Genomic DNA, 10,477 nt, shown 5'->3' with positions numbered 1-10,477 from the left:
TTTTCTACCTGTATGACTCAGCTTGAGACTAATCCTATTGTATCCTGAATTCCCCCAAGACTATTAGTCACTGGGTCCCACCAAGAGTGATGAAACGCTGTCACCGGTTCACGGCCATCCCTGCTCAAACCGAGACCAGAAGCCACCGCAAAGAACTTTCTAAAAAGTATGGTCATCCCAGGAGCATTTCATGTGTCCACTTTGGCTATGCCCCACCATTGTCCTTTTGGTCTTACATTTCACTGCAGAGCCCAAACAGTCGAATTACAAATCCTGGGATTTACCAGCTGTGTAACTTTGGGTGAGATACTTAATTTCTCTGTATCTCAGTTTCTTTATCAGTAAAATGGGCACAATAATATCTCTTTCTTAGGACTGGTATGAGAATTAAGTGAATTGATGTTGAAAGTGCCCTGAGTAGCGCCTGGCGCACGGTAACTACTCATACATGTGAACAATTTTTGTTCCTGCCCAGAGCCTCTGCTCAGCTTTTGAGCATCCACTCACCTCCCTCAGTAGGTCCGCAGCAGCATGGGAAGCGAATCTTCATTCTGCAGATGGATGAAAAAAGACTTTGAACAAAATCCCAGGCGATGCTTCACAGACTTCAGTTTTATCTCAGCAAGGAGCTTGGGTGAAGCTCTTAATGCAGCCTCCTAGGTAGCCGTCTCTTCAAGACTAGACATCATCTCGCACAGAGCAAGTTGGAGCCAAACTCAACCTTCAGAATCCTAAAAACCTCTGAGGGGCTCTGACTTTAATGGCTTTTATTCACCCTCCCGTAACTTTCACACCTGGGAAGTTTTAAAAACCGGATGCCCAGGATGTATCCTCCAATCAGGATCCCTGAAGGTGGGACTTAGGCTTCAGTATTATAAGCTCCCCAGGTGATTCTTCTAATGGGCAGTCAAGGCTGAGAAGCGCTGCCTGGGTCTAAACCAAATGTCATGGGTTTATGAATGTTTTCACAGTAGTAATGGGTCACAGGTGGTGACTAATGTGTGTTGATATTTATAGATATGCGATGCTAATAAACTGGCAAGACTGGGGGCAGAAAAGGTTCAGGAATGGAGCCCTTTAATGAGACAGGCTGGGACTTGGGACCCTTTGCTGCAGTGCTTGCACCTGGACAGACAACTCTTTGAGCAACAAACTCCATAAGATGTTACGGATAAAACCCGAACGATCGTTTTGGCCAACCCAATACAAAGACACTATAAGGGACTAAAGATAGCTGCCTGAATGCTCAGTTAGGGCAAATTATGAACAACAGATACAAAAAGACAAAAACCCAGCTTCCACTTCTGAGGAGCTAAAGCAGGGGCTGCGCAGGATCCCTGCACACGGCACCACCCGGGGGGCGGGCAGACCACCTAAGCCGCCCCTCTGGCCTGACCCACCAGTCCTCCCCCACCCCCCCAATTAAGGGACCAGCCCACCCCGCCTCGGGGGGCAAGCAAGGCCACCTGTTACTGGTTTTCCCTCCCTCGTGCTGCAGCAGGAGTCCCAATAAAGCCTCGCCTGAAATCCTCATCCGGCCCCTTAGCAATTTCTATTGATTAAAGGGTCCAAGAACCTAGATCAGTAACATTAAGATGTCAGAGCTCCATAGTATTTGATCTCCTTTTCAAAAGATGCTTGGTTTGGGGGATCCTCAGGTAGTACTGCTTGTATTCTTGTAATTTACAGCGCTTATAGGGGAACAGTTCCTTCTTGTTTGCTAACACCTGTCCTGCTCTCAGAACCTCCTACGTGAACCCAAAGGCAGGGCTGGGCAAAGGCAAAGCTGAGCCTCGCACTTCTGAAATGGCCCTCACGGAGGAGAACTGATGTATAAAGGGGAAATGACCAACCCTCCCGCACATGCTGAAGGTGCAATGGGAGCCGCGCCTGGAACATAGAGAGAGGGGGCTATAGAGAGTCTCTGAAGAGGTGAGAGGAGGCTGGAGGAGGCCATGACGGAGGGACGAGGGGTGTGTGTCCCTAAGAAAGTTTCTCAACCACACTGTGCCTGTTTCTTCAAAGGTCAAATGGGGATAATAGCATGTATCTCAGGGTCACTGTGAAGACTGAGTTAATACAGTATATGGAAGGTAGATAGTGCTTGGCACTGAGAAAACCCTTACAGGCTTAGCTGTGCTTATTATTATCATCAATATTAAGTAGCAGCGGTTATTCAGACTCTTCTACAACCTGGATTAAGTTTTCCTTTGAGAAACTTTTGAGAGGCAGCAAACTCCTTTCCATTGTATCTTCTGGGTCATGCTTTGGATGGTCTTTGAACTCTGATGTCCAAGGTCTGTGTTTGTGTCATAATCATGGTTGCCATCTACACCACCTGTAATAATTTAACAGTATGCTTTCACTTGATATCCCATTTCTCTCCAAAAGGTCATTTGTTCTTTATCCCCTTCATCAAAACATCTATCTTTACCCCAAAAGCTGCGCTGCCCTTAGGGACAGTTGCCAAAGTGCGTGCTTGTGGCCTGCCCCCTCTGGACCTCACACAGTGTCATGGCAAGCGTCTCCCGTGGTCATCATGGGTGTGCCTGGTACCTAGAATTGGTCAGGCTCACAAAGGACATATGAACCAGGCTTGCAGGAGGCCGATGTACCAGCCAGGCTCTGAGTTATTGAACTACCAGTGGGAGGCCACTTCTCGGTGATAGGATACTGCAGGCTGGGCTCTCCAGGGCACCGCCCCCTTGCTGGCATCCCCAGAAACCCAAATTACTAATCAGAAGTTTGTGTGGTGACGTCAAGTCAAAGCAGAAGGAAACTGGATGGTCTTGAGTGACACCTCGTCCTGTCTGTACAAAAGCCTGACGATTGTCCCGTCTCACAGCTCCAGCAATTAGGCTCCCCATAGGTACAGGATGTAAAAATCACTTCCTGCCCTGGACAGAACTTGAAGGAGGGACAGGAGCAGGAGGCTGGGCTTGTTGGCTGCTCCTCCACGAACCAGAGGCCTTAGGAGTCTACATCCTTTTGCAGACACTCACTTCAGTACAGTTGGCTAGGTTATAGCTCTAATTTCATTCATTCCAGAGCAAGTCTTCTAGGTGCCTTGACCATCCCTACCAGGCTTTTATGAAGTTTCCACGAGCCCACTTCTCACCCTCTGTGCCTTTACCAGGTGACCGCATCCTCTCCTGTGGCGCTGGCCTCCACCTGTATTCCCATTTGTGGTCTCATCCCCCCTCTGCAGCCTGGATATCTGAGCCCTCTAACTGGCTCTCTCTCTCCAGCACATCCAACTCAGCACATCCAAACTCGACTTGGGCTTCCGCATCCCCTATCTGCTCTTTCTCCAGATGGCGGCCCCACTGTCCATCAAGCCTCGACCGCCCAAACCCCAAGGCAGTCGTGGGTCTCCTTTACCTTCTTTTCTTCACCTCCCATGCCCCATCAGTCTGAGTCCTGCAACTTTCCCTCTTCCCCCGCTGCCCACAAATTTTTTTTTTTTTTTTGCGGTACGCGGGCCTCTCACTCTTGTGGCCTCTCCCGTTGCGGAGCACAGGCTCCGGACGCGCAGGCTCAGTGGCCATGGCTCACGGGCCCAGCCGCTCCGCGGCATGTGGGATCTTCCCGGACCGGGGCACGAACCCGCGTCCCCTGCATCGGCAGGCGGCCTCTCAACCACTGCGCCACCAGGGAAGCCCCTGCCCACAATTTGACAGAGTATTGATTTATTGCAAGGTATGAGGTACACTGACCTGCCATCCTTTTGTCTGGTGAGCATCACTAGTGAATAAAGCAAGTGTTGGATGTTTGCTCTTGTGCCTTCATTTCTTCAAAATTCAGTCCCTAGTTCATTTTTTCCATAGGCTTAGCTACCAGACTGGGACAGAGCAGGGTCACATCAGTGGATGGTTTTTAGAAGCAACCCTTATCCATGAAGAGAGGATCCAAGAGAAAGGAAATAAAAGCCTACAAATTCCTCTAAAATTTGGATCAAGTGTAACTAGCCAAACTTTGCAATATTCTGTGAAAGGATTACAAAGCAGTTGAGGGTCAAATAAAAAGTTACCAGTGCCTTGAATGTATATCCCTTGGCTGCTTGAGAACAAAAGCCATTTCTAGCTAATTATATAGTTTGTGCTGTACTCCTTCATATCTTACATCTATCCCTGTGGACACTGCCCTGTCTTCTCTGGCACAATGACAGCATTTCCTGGGACATCAGCTCCTCAGCGTGTGAACAGGGAAGACCTAAAACAACTCCAGGTTCCTCTGCTGTAGACTTCTCAGAGTCCTCTATACACTAAAGCACCATGTCAACAGCCCAGGAGGGGATTGTCACAGCCGTGTCACCCCAAACTCTTAAAGCAGGGCACCCAGGTTTTGAAGAGCACCTTACAGGACCTGAGATCTAGAATCTCTTCTCGCCAAAGACTTCCTTGCTGGTCTGCCTGTAGTGGCGCAGTCACCAGAGGGATCCATCTGAAACACACCCACTGTACCCTCTCCCTGTTAATAAACCTTCAGCTACAGGACAAACTCCAAGTTTCTTGGCCCGATGGCTACGCCTTTCAAATCTCACCTGCCTCCATCTCCAATTCAACACGTACCCCTTCAAGGCTCCCCATCACAATAAATTCCTTGTTTTGTTTTGGTTTCGTTGCTTGACTTGGCTGGTTTGTTTCTCCGGATCATCCTAGGTGTTTGCTGCTCCGCCTTCCTGGGATATTCTCACCAGTTAACTTCTCCTCATCCTGAAAGGACCCCGGCAAACATCCTCTCCTCCAGGAAGCGTCTCCTAGCGTCCCCGCTCTCTTCGTGCTGTTGCTGTGCATGGGGCGTCCCTCTGTCCTTGAACTCACCGCAATGCTGGTATTTCAGAGTTTGTGTGTCTGTCCCCTCTGACCAGGCAGCGAGGCCTCGCAGTCAGTCCCATCCCTCCGTCCATCCCAGCCCCTGACGCAGTGCCTGCACGGAGGTGCCGGAGCAGAACGGAGCCTCTCAGCAGCGCGTTCACAGGCCCCCTTGAGGCGCTTACCTCTGCAACACCTGATTCCCAGCAGTTTCACATCCACAGGGTAATCTCTTCCTGATGTCAGTGCATGAAATCTGAAGGCCCTTGACTTTCTAGAGTTCCTTCCATTAGCAGGTCCCGACTGAAAAGTTATTTTGGTTTGGAGAAATGCTGGGGAGCAAGGGCTCTGGAGCCAGATCACCTGAGTTTCATCCTGACTCCACTCTTACAAGCAGTGTGACTTCAGACAAAGGTTAAACTCCTTGTACCTCAGTTTGGTCTCCTGTAAACAGCAATGACAGTTGCACCAAGCTCATACAGTTGTTACAGGGGTTAAGTGAGTTTGTATGTGGAAACACGTAGAGTCACACCTGGCCCAGAGTGAGCGTCACTTAAGGGTTAGCCTGTGTTGTTATAATTTTCACAGGGAAATAGTTCCTCACTTCTTGCAGTTTCTGGTGGCCTCAGACATCCTTTGACTTGTGGCAGCAAAACTCCATTCTTTGCTTCTCTCCTCACATGTCCTTCTATGTGCATGTCTATGTGACCTTTTCCGTGCCTTGGAAGGACACTTTAATGGGATAAGCTACCCTAATCCAGAAGAATCTCATCTCAACTCTTACCCGAAATGCATCTGCACAGATCCTATTTCCAAATAAGGTCACATTCAGAGGTTCCAGGTATACGTGAATTTTGGGAGAACACTATATCCAACTGATTACAGTCAGTCTCTGGGTTTAGGTGTTCCACATCAGAAAATCACCCAGGAACCATGGATATTTCATAACTACCCATCAGTAAAATTTTGCAGCTCTTATGTTTTCTCAAGTTCCAAAGGACCCAAAACACTCAACGTAGCCCAATACAGGTAGAGTCAAGACAAAGACAGACACACAGCCCAAGCTCTCCAGTTTACCTTTCTGACTCACCTGTCTGAACCTCAAAGGACTAAAGAGAATGCTGACCAATGAAGAAAAGTAGGGTGGGAAGATTTCATTCCACACCCCTTGTCTTATGCCTCTTATACCTTGGTATATTTGCTCAAAAAAGCTGCCCACCAAACCAGAAACTCCTGCATGTTTGCTCAAGTGCCTTTGTTCATATGTCTCACGGCTTTGACTGCTGGAGCCCAAAGACTGGGCTATAAGAAAGGAGGGAGCAAAGAGCACTTATGCCCACACTGGATGGGTCCCTGCAGTGTACATGAGAGCACCAGCCATTAGGAACCACCCAGCTGGCTCTCTAGGGGACCCCACGACACTGCGCATCCCAGAGGCCCAAGGGCATGAAGGACTCAGGAGAGGCAGAAAACTCAACCTCATTATCCACACCCTCAAAAGGGTGTGGGTACCATACAGCAAAGGACCAAAGAATTACACAACGTAGATAAGGGGCTATATGCAAATAACATTTAAAAGGCTTAAAAAGCAGTCGATGGATTGCCACAAGCATGATGCCAAAACGAAAGAAGCAGAATCAGTAGCCGTCGATGCCGTAGCAGCAGTCCCCCCACCCCTCCCCACTGCCAGAGCGGGAAGAGCTGGGAGATGAGGATGAGTCCCATTGGACCCCCCCCCCAGCCTTTTGGGCCCTCCCCCAGGGCCAGTGGAAAGACTGGTGACCCCAAGTCAGACAAATTCGACCGCCCTGTCTGCCGACACTTTGCCAAAAAGGGCCACTGTCGATACGAGGACCTCTGTGCCTTCTATCACCCAGGCGTCAATGGGCCTTCTCTGTGAGACTGTGCCTTCCCATCCACACTGGAAGGAGCTCTCTGACCTAGCGGCCATATACTTCCCTGTGGCCGTTATGGCTACCGTGAGGCTGTTCCACCCGCCGCCCTCAGTCAGTTCAACCCCACCATCATGTCCCTTACTTGCGATCCAGAATCGTGTTCCATCACTGGTGCACGGTGTGCACACTTTCTTCCGATCCGGCCTCTAGAGACTCGCCTCCCGGACGCTATCTTTGCTCCATTCAACTGCCTCCTGGATCCTCTTCCCCCTCGCCAGCTGACTGTGGAACAGGAAACCTCTTTGGTGCCATGTCTTGTGCATCTATCCACCCAGCCCTCGGTATTGCCCTGGATTCCTAGAGCCCTGGAGCAGTTTCCTACTATTCCCTTCTTCAAGCTGCTTGTTCTAAGTCCTTTTTATGTGACACCCCCTCCCCCCGCAATGTTGTCAGCTGCTCCGTGCCACTCACCAGGTTGTCTGACCTGGGGTCAAGTTGGGATGACTGGTGCAGAGTTACTCCTGAGAGGCCATGCTCCCTGCTTTTGGATTTTGTGGTTTCTGTGTCAGCAGCATGATCCCCACCACTGTGGTCTGTGATCACTGTACCTTGTGAAACTGTGCATCCCCTCAAGGCCTTTCTCCTTGTCCGCGGCATTTCTGTGACTTCCCAACACTAGAGTAAGTTTGCCAAAATGCGTGGGGCTGTTAGTGCCCTCTATACTTTCCCCACCTCCTGACATGGGAGAAGTGTGTCCACAAGACTGCCTCCCTGGTCCTCCCCATTCTCCCGGTGTCAGTTTCTCTGGGTTTGACACAGGCCCGAGAGAGGTCCTCTAAAGGCTTGGATGGGCCTACCCTATCTCCTCTCCAACCCATTTTAGTTAGACTACATTATTGTTAGGCCACCAGCCCTTTCGTTTGAATTCAGTGAATCTCCACTTGGTCTTCCTGTGGGGGAACTTGGCGACAGTACTTTTGCCCTCTTCCAACCGTCTTCCCCTACATCCCTGGCACTGGTTATTTCCTGTGAAAATGGCAGTGAACAGGTTCAGTTTTGAGCTGGCCCTGATGAAATGTGTCGGGAGTTGTGTAGGCAAGAGGGAGGGATGAGAGCTGTTGGAGAACTGAGAATTAATTTTTTTCTTTTTAACATTTTTTATATTAGTAATAAAGGCAGTGGGAACAAAAAAAGAAGTAAATGGTGTATATGTTTGGTAATACTACGGATCACACTACAGAAATAGCCTTAAAAAAAAAAAATCTATAAACTAGGCTGTAGGTTCTATGAGGTTGGGATACTGAATCTGTCATGGTAGTGCCCAGCCTATAGGAGGCATTCAATAAATAGTCCTTGACTGAAGGAATGTTAAGCTTTTGTTGAATGCCTACCATGTGCCAGGCACAGAGTAAATTAAAATACCCCTTAAAAATAATATAGAGTTGGGGCTTCCCTGGTGGCACAGTGGTTGAGAGTCTGCCTGCCAATGCAGGGGACATGGGTTCGAGCCCTGGTCTGGGAAGATCCCACATGCTGCAGAGCAACTAAGCCTGTGCACCACAACTACTGATCCTGCGCTCTAGAGCCTGAAAGCCACAACTACTGAAGCCCACGCACCTAGACCCCATGCTCCACAACAAGAGAAGCCACAGCAATGAGAAGCCCAAGCACTGCAACAAAGAGTAGCCCATGCTCACTGCAACTAGAGAAAGGCCTCACACAGTAACGAAGACCCAACACAGCCAAAAATAAAAAGTAAATAAGTTAATTAATTTAAAAAAAAGTCCATACAACTCAAAGCAATCTACATATTTAACACAATGCCTATCAAAATTCCCATGGCATTTTTCACAAAAATAGAACAAACAATCCTAAAATTTGTATGGACACACAAAAGACCCCAAAGAGCCAAAGGAATCTTGAGAAAGAACAAAGCTAGAAGCATCATGCTCCCTGATTTTAAACTATATTACAAAGCTGTAGTAATCAATACAGTATGATACTGGCACAAAACCAGACACACAGATCAATGGAACAAAATAGAGAGCCCAGAAATAAACCCACACATACAGGTGAATTGACTTACTACAAAAGAGTCATATAATGGGGAAAAAACAGTCTCTTCAATAAATAGTGCTGGGATAACTTGACCACTATCTTACACAGTACCTCCCAAATTAACTAAATATGGATTGAAGACTTGAATGTAAGACCTGAAACCTTAAAACTTCTAGAAGGAAACATAGGTGGTAAGATCCTTGACATTGGTATTGGCAATGAATTTTGGATGTGAAACCAAAAGCAAAGGCAGCAAAAGCAAAAATAAACAAGGGGGCTACATCAAGCTAAAAAGCTTCTGCACAGTGAAGGAAACCATCAATAAAATGAAAAGGCAACCTACCAAATGGGAGAGAATATTTGCAAGTCATATATCCGATAAGGGGTTAACACCCCAAATATATAAAGAATTTATACAACTCAATAGCAAAATTTAAAAATCTGATTTAAAAATGGGCAGAACATCTTCTTTTCCAAAGAAGGTGTACAGATGGACAACAGGTGTAAGAAAAGGAACTCAACATCACTAATCATCAGGGAAATGCAAATTAAACCACAATGAGATATCAACTCACTCCTGTTAGAATGGCTATTATTAAAAAGAGAAGAAATAACAAGTATTATTGAGGGTGTGGAGAAAAAAGAACACTTGTGCAATGTTGGTGAGAGTGTAAATTGGTGTAGCCACTGTTGAAAACAAAGAGTTTCTTCAAAAAATTAAAAATAGAACTGCCGTATAATTCAGCAATTCCACTTCTGGGTATTTATCCAAAGGAAACAAAAAACACTGACTTGAAAAGACAAATATGCCCCCATGTTCACTGCAGCATTATTTACAATAGCCAAGACATGGAATCAACCTAAGTGTCCATCAATGGATGAATGGATAAAAGAATGTGAAATGTGAAATTTGTAGTGAGTATTGGTGTTGATAGTGGTAGTTATATCATGGAATATTATTCAGCCATGAAAAAGAAGGAAATCTTGCAGGGGGTGGGGTGTTGGTGGGCACAATGGGTGAAGGTGGTCAAATGGTACAAATTACCAGTTCTAAAATAAATAAGCCATGGGGATGTAATGTACAACATGATGACTAGAGTTAATAAAACCATATTGCATATATGAATGTCGCTAAGAGAATAGATCTTAAAAGTTCTCATTACAAGAAAAAATATTTTGTAACTATGTATGGTGATGAATGTTAAGTAGACTTACTGTGGTAATCATTTCACAATACATATATGCAAATATCAAATCATTATGTTGTACAACTTAAACTAATGTAATGTTATATTTCAGTTATATCTCAATAAATAGAATGGGCCTAAATAGATATTTTTCATAAGAAGATATACAAATGGCCATCAGGTACATGAAAAGGTGCTCAACATCACTAATCATTATGGAATATAAAACAAAACCCCAATGAGATATCACCTCACACCGTTAGAATGGCTGTTATCAAAAACAAAAGAGATAACAAGTGTTGGCAATGGTGTAGAAAAAGGGAACTCTTGTGCAATGTTTGCCTGAAGGTAAAGATATAGCTACTATTGAAAACATGGAGATTCCTCAAAAAACTACAAATAGAACTATCATATGGTCCAGCAATCTCACTTCTGGGTATAAATCCAACGAAAATTAAGTCATATCTCAAAGAGATATCTGTACCTCCATGTTCATTGTAGCATTATTTACAATAGTCAAGAC

This window comes from Orcinus orca, chromosome 17 (genome assembly GCF_937001465.1).
Source record: "Orcinus orca chromosome 17, mOrcOrc1.1, whole genome shotgun sequence".
Lineage (NCBI taxonomy): Eukaryota > Metazoa > Chordata > Mammalia > Artiodactyla > Delphinidae > Orcinus > Orcinus orca.
Note: the sequence above shows the minus strand (reverse complement) of the source record.